This window comes from Haemaphysalis longicornis, unplaced genomic scaffold (genome assembly GCF_048455015.1).
Source record: "Haemaphysalis longicornis isolate Haplotype H1 unplaced genomic scaffold, Haemaphysalis longicornis Haplotype H1 scaffold_11, whole genome shotgun sequence".
NCBI lineage: Eukaryota > Metazoa > Arthropoda > Arachnida > Ixodida > Ixodidae > Haemaphysalis > Haemaphysalis longicornis.
In genome coordinates this window covers 9,118,544-9,125,988 of record NW_027526214.1, presented here as the reverse complement: position 1 = coordinate 9,125,988, position 7,445 = coordinate 9,118,544, and positions in this window count along the sequence as shown.

Here is a 7,445-nt window from a genome sequence, read left to right as displayed (position 1 = left end):
TCTTTTAAAAGAGCAAAGCCCTTGTGAAAGCGTGTGCGCCGTGAGGCAAAACGGGATAGTTGGCGCTCCTTCATAACATCCGTAAATTCGTACACAGACACACGCAAAGTATCGACACGAATATGTAAACTTAAAAGACAACATACACACAACCTGGCCTTGGTCAGCACGACTGGGGACACCCTATAAGATCAGGCTAACACACTTGCACAACACTTTCAACACTTGTCAAGCTCTGCACACTACACAAACACTTTCCTGAAACATAAAGCCTCTTGTGAAAAGAAGTCCCTACGTGACAACAACAAATCACAGAGTTCTTACAACTCCCGGTTTTCACTACATGAGCTGAGGGCTGCTCTAAGCACGTGTAAACTCTCAGCTCCATGCCCAGACAAAATTACATATACAATAATACAGCACTTACACACAGACACTCTTGTAACACTCCTTCACCTTTACAACAAGTTATTTGTTTCGGAGCACAGTCCAAAGTCTTGGAGGGAGGCCATAGTTGTAGCATTCTTGAAAGAAGGGAAGGACCGTTCCTCTCCTGCTAGCTATCGACCCATTGCCCTGACCAGCTGCCTGTGCAAGCTTCTCGAGATGATGATAAATCGCAGGCTCGTGTACATCCTTGAGTACAACGGTCTTCTCGAGAGCTGCCAGGCAGGCTTGAGGGCAGGGCGATCAACGAACGATCAACTCGTAGCTCTTGAAACATATATAAAGGATTCCTTTGTGCATAAGCAATTTTGTCTTACAGTGTTTTTCGACATAGATAAAGGCTATGACACCGCTTGGCGGTACGGTATCCTTAGTGACCTAAAGTCAATCGGTGTTGCGGGCAACATGTTGAACATCCTTTGTAGTTATATGTCGGAGAGAACCTTTCGAGTAAGAGTTGGTTGTGCACTGTCAAATGTTCACGTGCAAGAAAATGGCGTGCCGCAAGGTGGAGTGTTGGGCTACACCCTCTTCATAGTAAAAATGAACTCTCTTGGAAAGGCAATGCTACCTACAATCTCTTATTATATGTATGTAGATGATGTGCAGATATCCTTTAAATCGTGTAACCTGTTCATCTACGAACGTCAAGTCCAGCTCGGCGTCAGGAAACTTGCCGGCTGGGCTGACAAGAATGGCTTTATTCTTTATCCCGCGAAGAGCTCTTGTGTTCTGTTCTCCAGGAGGCGTGGCGTCCATTTGGACCCAGACATCACTCCTGCGAACAAGGAGCACAAATTTTTAGGTATTTTATTCGACGAAAAACTTACATTCATTCCCCATATCAGACAGCTCAAATGCAAACGTTTAAAAACAATGAATATTCCTAAGGTCCTCTCACATCAATCTTATGGGGCCGCCAAACAACTCCTGCTGCACCTGTATACAGCATTGGTGGGGTCTCGGTTCGACTACGGCAGTGTCGTGTATGGTTCGGCTACAAAAACAGCCCTGAAAATGCTCGACCCGGTGCTGCATCTTGGCCTTCGCCTCTCATGTGGCGCATTCTGCGCTAGCCCTGTTGAAAGTCTTTATGTGGAGTGCAACAAATGGTGCCTAGGGCATCAGCGGGAGTGTGTTGACCTGTTGTATGCATCCAAGATCGTGTCTCTGACAAACCATCCTTTTAATCCCATCATGAACGATACATCAAATTTGCAACTCTTTTTAAACAGGCAATCTATTTTCTTACCGTTCTCTCTCCGAGTTAGGGAGGAGCCTTTTGCACTCATTGTCCCCCTTTCAGGTACGCACAAGACACCCATTCCTAATTTCATCGCACCATGGCATCTTCGTCCTGTAACATGCGATCTGTCATTCACTCTTGTAGAAAAAAATAGGGTACCCAGGAATGCAATTCTGCAGCACTTCCTGTTTCTGCAGGACAAGTACAGGTGCGCAGAATTCTATAGCGACGCGTCCAAAACTGGTTCTACTGTCTCTTGTGCAGCGCACGGACCAAATTTTAGAGTTATCAAAACAATGAGTTTTCACAGCAGTATTTACATGGCAGAAGCGTATGGCATTTTACTCGTGTCAAAACACATCCTCGAACATAAGATTCCAAAGACACCGATTCTCTAAGCGTTGTGCAGGCATTGTCATCAGAAAGGTCGTCAAAAAACTATGTAATCAATGTTCTTTTGAAGGTCATAATTACTGCATAGGCTTCAGATTTAGAAATAACCATATGCTGGGTACCAGGTCACTGTGGGATCCCTGGCAATGAGACCGCGGATCAAATGGCTGGTGCTGCTGCTCTCATGACCACAGTTGACATGCCAACAGTACTTTACACCCACCTAAAGACACACATCAGACGACAGCTTCGTAACACATGGCAACTACACTGGAGTCAACAAACATACAACAAACTACGCGTAGTAAAACCACAACTGGGACGCTACATAACTGACTCACAAAACAGATACACTGAAGTTGCCCTGGCTAGGCTGCGGATAGGCCACACACATGCGACGCACTCCCGCCTACTCGCTGGAACTTCGGGACCCACGTGTAGCAGGTGTGGAAAGGGCCTATCCGTGGTCCACATATTAATCACATGCAGATCACTTTACACAACACGACACAAACACTTCCCTGAAATATACAGACGACACATTCTTTTGCACCCATCATATTTTTTAGCCGACGAACCAATGTTTTCTAGTCAGCTTGTTTTTACGTTTTTAGCTGACGTGATCTTTCTGCAGCTCTTGTCATATCACGTGTAATCGTCCTGGCCCTATACACCAGCCATCTCCATTTTCTTTTGTTTTGCATCACTGTTACTTTTAGTGACGTGTTCTAGTATTTACGGTCTCATCACAATTCCGTAACTTTTTTTGGCGCTCTATGCCCATAGTCAGCCTTGCGCCAATAAAACCCAACTATCATCATCATTACATATATTTTAAATGACCTCTGGGTAAATCGACTCAGTACATACATTGCGGTGTTGCCACAACGCAAATTCTTTCATTTTAAGAATAAAGTCACTTCTTGTCTATCTTCTTCTTTAACACGCCATAATTAATTGTTACTGTTCAATTTGTGTACTTATTTCTGATCACTTCTTCACTTCGCAATTACAATTAGCTTGCAAAGTGAGGAAACGCAACTATATGCAGTGCAGCACGGTTGACATGGTTTTCTTCAGACCAGGAAAACAAAACGTAACAACCCAGAAAACGCAGAATTGAGGGAACGTTAGATAATGAACTAAACCCACCTGCCTTCTCCTTGAAACCGTGTATTTCGGCAACTCTGCCTTTCAAACCTTACAAAAAAAAACGGAAGATTGTCGGCTTGCCAAGCCTGAAGCTACAGGTCCGAATCTGAACAGGACGAAAGGAGGGGGAGCGAATACTCTGTGTTGACCGTAGGACCAAGAACAGACGTGGTAATAGTCTCGGCGGAAGTAAGACATTCCGATCCACCACAGAAGTAGGGAGAGTAGGCGAGACTTTACCAGAATACGAGGCTACACGTGCTGCTCAGAGCAGCGGCCTGTGAGGGACGGTAAAGACTTGTGAAATCACTTGGGGTGAAGATGTACACAAAAGCGGAGCGGGCTGCAAACACGGCGAGACACGAACTTGAATATGCGAAGCACGAACTTGAATATGCGAGACACGAATTTGAATATGCGAGACTTTAACTGAGTGATAACTGATGCGACATCGTGCTCATAAGCCGCTGAAACAAGGGAAGCAAAACCTGGGTCAGAAGGGGAAACTCTAGAAAAACTGTTCCCTACCGCTTTTTCAACCACCGCAACAATAGAACTCATGACGGCTGGGTCACCGATTTATGAGTGTTTGGCCGTAACTCCAGCGTAACCTTGTGTCCATAGTTGGACAATGGCAACAGCATGCTTGCGAGAGCAGCGACTCTTGCCCTTGTCCTCAACAACTTGGACTTGTACAGCGCAAGCAGAGAAATTTAAATATTTCGCTGGGTGTCCCGCCTAATAAAAAGAGCATTTGGAGCTTTGGCAGAGCGTAGGTCGACAGAATGACTCTCAGAGAATGCACGATACAGACGAGACGATTTGTATCTCTTGGATGTTTGGCCAAAATGCAAAAGCTGTGCCTTTGAAGGGGTCAAGAAGAGAAAGAACTTCCACACGTAAATAAGTGGCCATACTTTTACAGATGCGGAGATGTGATCCCAGCAAATGACGCGATGGCACAATCTGTTGGCATAGTTTGTCCCTGCAACCCGGTTGCAATAAAAATTGATGTGGTCGCTGCTACCAAAAACTGCTGAAGTACCTCCTGAGGTGTGATCTGGACATCAACACCTTTACCGATGCCCTTCACGAAAGCAAGGTGAGGGGGATAAATGCAATCACCTGAAGAGAGGCAACTATAGTGCATGTCCAGAGGTAAGCGGCGCAGGTCTCGTGTGTAGATCGGCACAGGACTCCACCTTTTACAAAGGGTGGAACATCCGTCATGTGCTCGAACCTCTCAGTAGCTGCTGGAATTGCCACCTGTACAGCCCACGGGTTCATCAGACGGATGAATTCACCACTCATTGGCACCAGAAATACGGGGATTCTGTTCACCCCACTGCGTTTAGGGCTTCCAATTGTAGGTCCTCTGGACAAAGAGATGTTGTTTAGAAGAAACTCCCCGCACAGTGGACTCAAAAAACATCCAGACGCAGAAACCAGCAGCATAGAAGAAAGGAAAAGACCAAAAGAACAACGAGATAGGACCCCTGATAAACCAAGTTTGTCCAATCCCCTGGAGTAGGAAAGCAAAAAAAAAAGAACTAAGCTGCTTAAAAGCAAGCAACAACGTGTAGGACAGGCTTTTTGTCATCATCATTATGGTTCTTGAACCAATGAGTGGTGGGGCATTGCTCACCGGAGTCCCGTAACATAACCCCCGGGTTGATGACCGCAGTATCGGTCGAGGCCAACGCAGCATGAGATATCAGCAATTCTAAGAAAACATGCGGTGAAGATGTGCCTGCCGCACTGATGACGAAGATATCATTGATGATGGCTGGTCCCGGCACGCCAGTGTCTTGAAGGCAGAAACGGACGGTCTGATGAACTTGAACAACGTCGGACGATAGGCGTGGTGAGGCGGCATCCTTGGTTGGTATGTACTAGGCGTGTAAGGACTGTTCACGATTGGCTGCTTCAAGCAGCGGACACGGGCGGCGTAGACAAACATTACCTGTTCCGCTAATGTAGGCTCACGCTTTGCTGCAATCTTCACGCGATGGGTGTTACATCTTGGACTAATCTTGTTATTGTGCCGAAACTTCTCAGTGGCAGGTACGGAACTTGCGCCTCCACCACATCATGGTATTTGCAGATTGCTGTTGACTCAATGGAACGACAAAAGACTGCTTTTGTGAAGCCGGACGGTTTCTGCGAATTTAACGTCATCTTTTGGTCTTTGTGATGCACCTTCAACATTCCAAAGGGTGGTCGACTCGTTTTGCGTGGTTTCACTTACACAACGTTATTCTGCTAATTGGATGACGTCATCGCGTTTGCGTTAACATTTAAGACATACTTTCACGTTTTTCGGACATTTTTGCGGTGTTCCTTAGAGCCAACTTTCAGCTCAACTAGTTGAAATGCCATTTCGGCATCCAACAACTCAACATTCTCGGACTTGTAGTTGACCCTGGTTGCGTGTGACGTCACCATGGCAAGCGGTGCTCTGTTAGAGTTTTCTGTCCATCTATCTTCGAAGGGCACTTTGTGGTCCTATGTTTTTACTGCCGCCGTTTCATCGAAACGTTTGCCGAAATAGACCGCCCGCACGCGGATCTTCTGAAAACCGATGCGTCGTGCCTGTGGAGCTTCGCTGAAGTCACCCCTTTTTCCTCTCTCATTGACCGCCTCAGTCATTGTTCTATTGTGACACATTTCGATGACTTGGCTCTGACTGAAATTCCTACTAATCCACGTGGGCATGACATAGAAGCTGTATTAGTCAAACAATAGGCCGGTAGCACCTGTGTGATAGCGTTTGCCAGCCGCTTTTGAGCCCATTCTAATGCAAATGTACGGTCACTGACCATGAATGCCTCGCTTATATATGGACTGTAAGCAAGTTCCTTCCGTACGCCTGTAAATCATTCTCTGCAGTTACGGACCACGATTCCCTATGCTGAATTTACGTGCTAAAGGATCCCCGTGGACGACTTGGTCGTTGGACATTACATCTACAGGACTACGACAACTTCATCGTCTACAAGTGTGGTCGAATGCACAGGGACGCGGCCTGCCTATCAATGTCGACAGAAATGACGGCGACCTTTGTGTATTCTTTCTTTTGGGCTTGCTCAACGTTGCTGCCCATAAGCGCCGTGATCTATCGCTTTGCAAGGTCATCGAAAGTATCAGCGCTGGCCTGGTCGACCCATCTATGCGTGCACGTAAACCCCGTGATATCGTCTTGTTCCGCTGAAACTTTCCCGAGAACGGGCCTTAAGAGCTTCTACAGCTTCAGAACGCTCTATAGCTGGTCACCTTGGCGTAGCTCGGGCTTACGACCACCTGCGTCGGCGCTTTTACTGACCGGGACTTTACCCGTTCATGCGGTGATACGTCACGACTTGTGGGCTTTGCCTACGCACAAAAGCGAATCATTTCCTAACAGCTGGCCCCCTAATCCTCTCAACCTTCCCCAGAACCATTCTTCTGCATATAATTGTAACTCCTCGACCCTTTGCCCTTGTCGGGGTGGGGAAACAGTGGATTGCTGTTGCCACCGAATATGCAACGCCTTACGCTGGCAGATGTGTCCTCTTTAACGGCTGCTATGCAATGCACCCTACGTCTTCCTAGAAGCTGTAGCGTTACTCCTTGGGCCTCCTCGTCAGCTGCTTAGACACCGTAGGCGCTCCTTGTTGTCTCAAGTTATCCACGAACTCCTTCGCTACTGCCATAGAAAAAACACTACCTTACCACACCCTTTAACAAACGATTTAACGAAGCGGTCACGGATACGTCCGCCAAAAAACGTGCCTTGTCACAGCACTACCCTACATTGCTTTAGCTTATAATACTTCTAGCCTCGACATTGCTCGTTACTCTCCTTTCTTTCTTCCAACCTGCTATCCTACCGATCCTACCTTGCCGTCAGTAACCGTGTTGCCTAACCCGGGGACTTTGATAATTGAATATGTACGAGACGCTGTAGCGCACGCTCAATTGGCCCTAACGGTTGCTCAAGCGAGGATATCAGAAGCACAAGGAACCTACAAGCAGTGCTATGATTGCCAACACCGCGATGTGTAATTCTCACATGGCCCTTTAGTACTCCTGTGGACCCCATCGCGCCACGGTGACGACCTTGAAAATCTGCTCTGTTGTTTCACGGGGCAATATCGCATCTTATGTATGGTAATTACGGTGACCAATAAATTTGGTTCACGCACGCCCTCGCCTTTATTATCTAAGT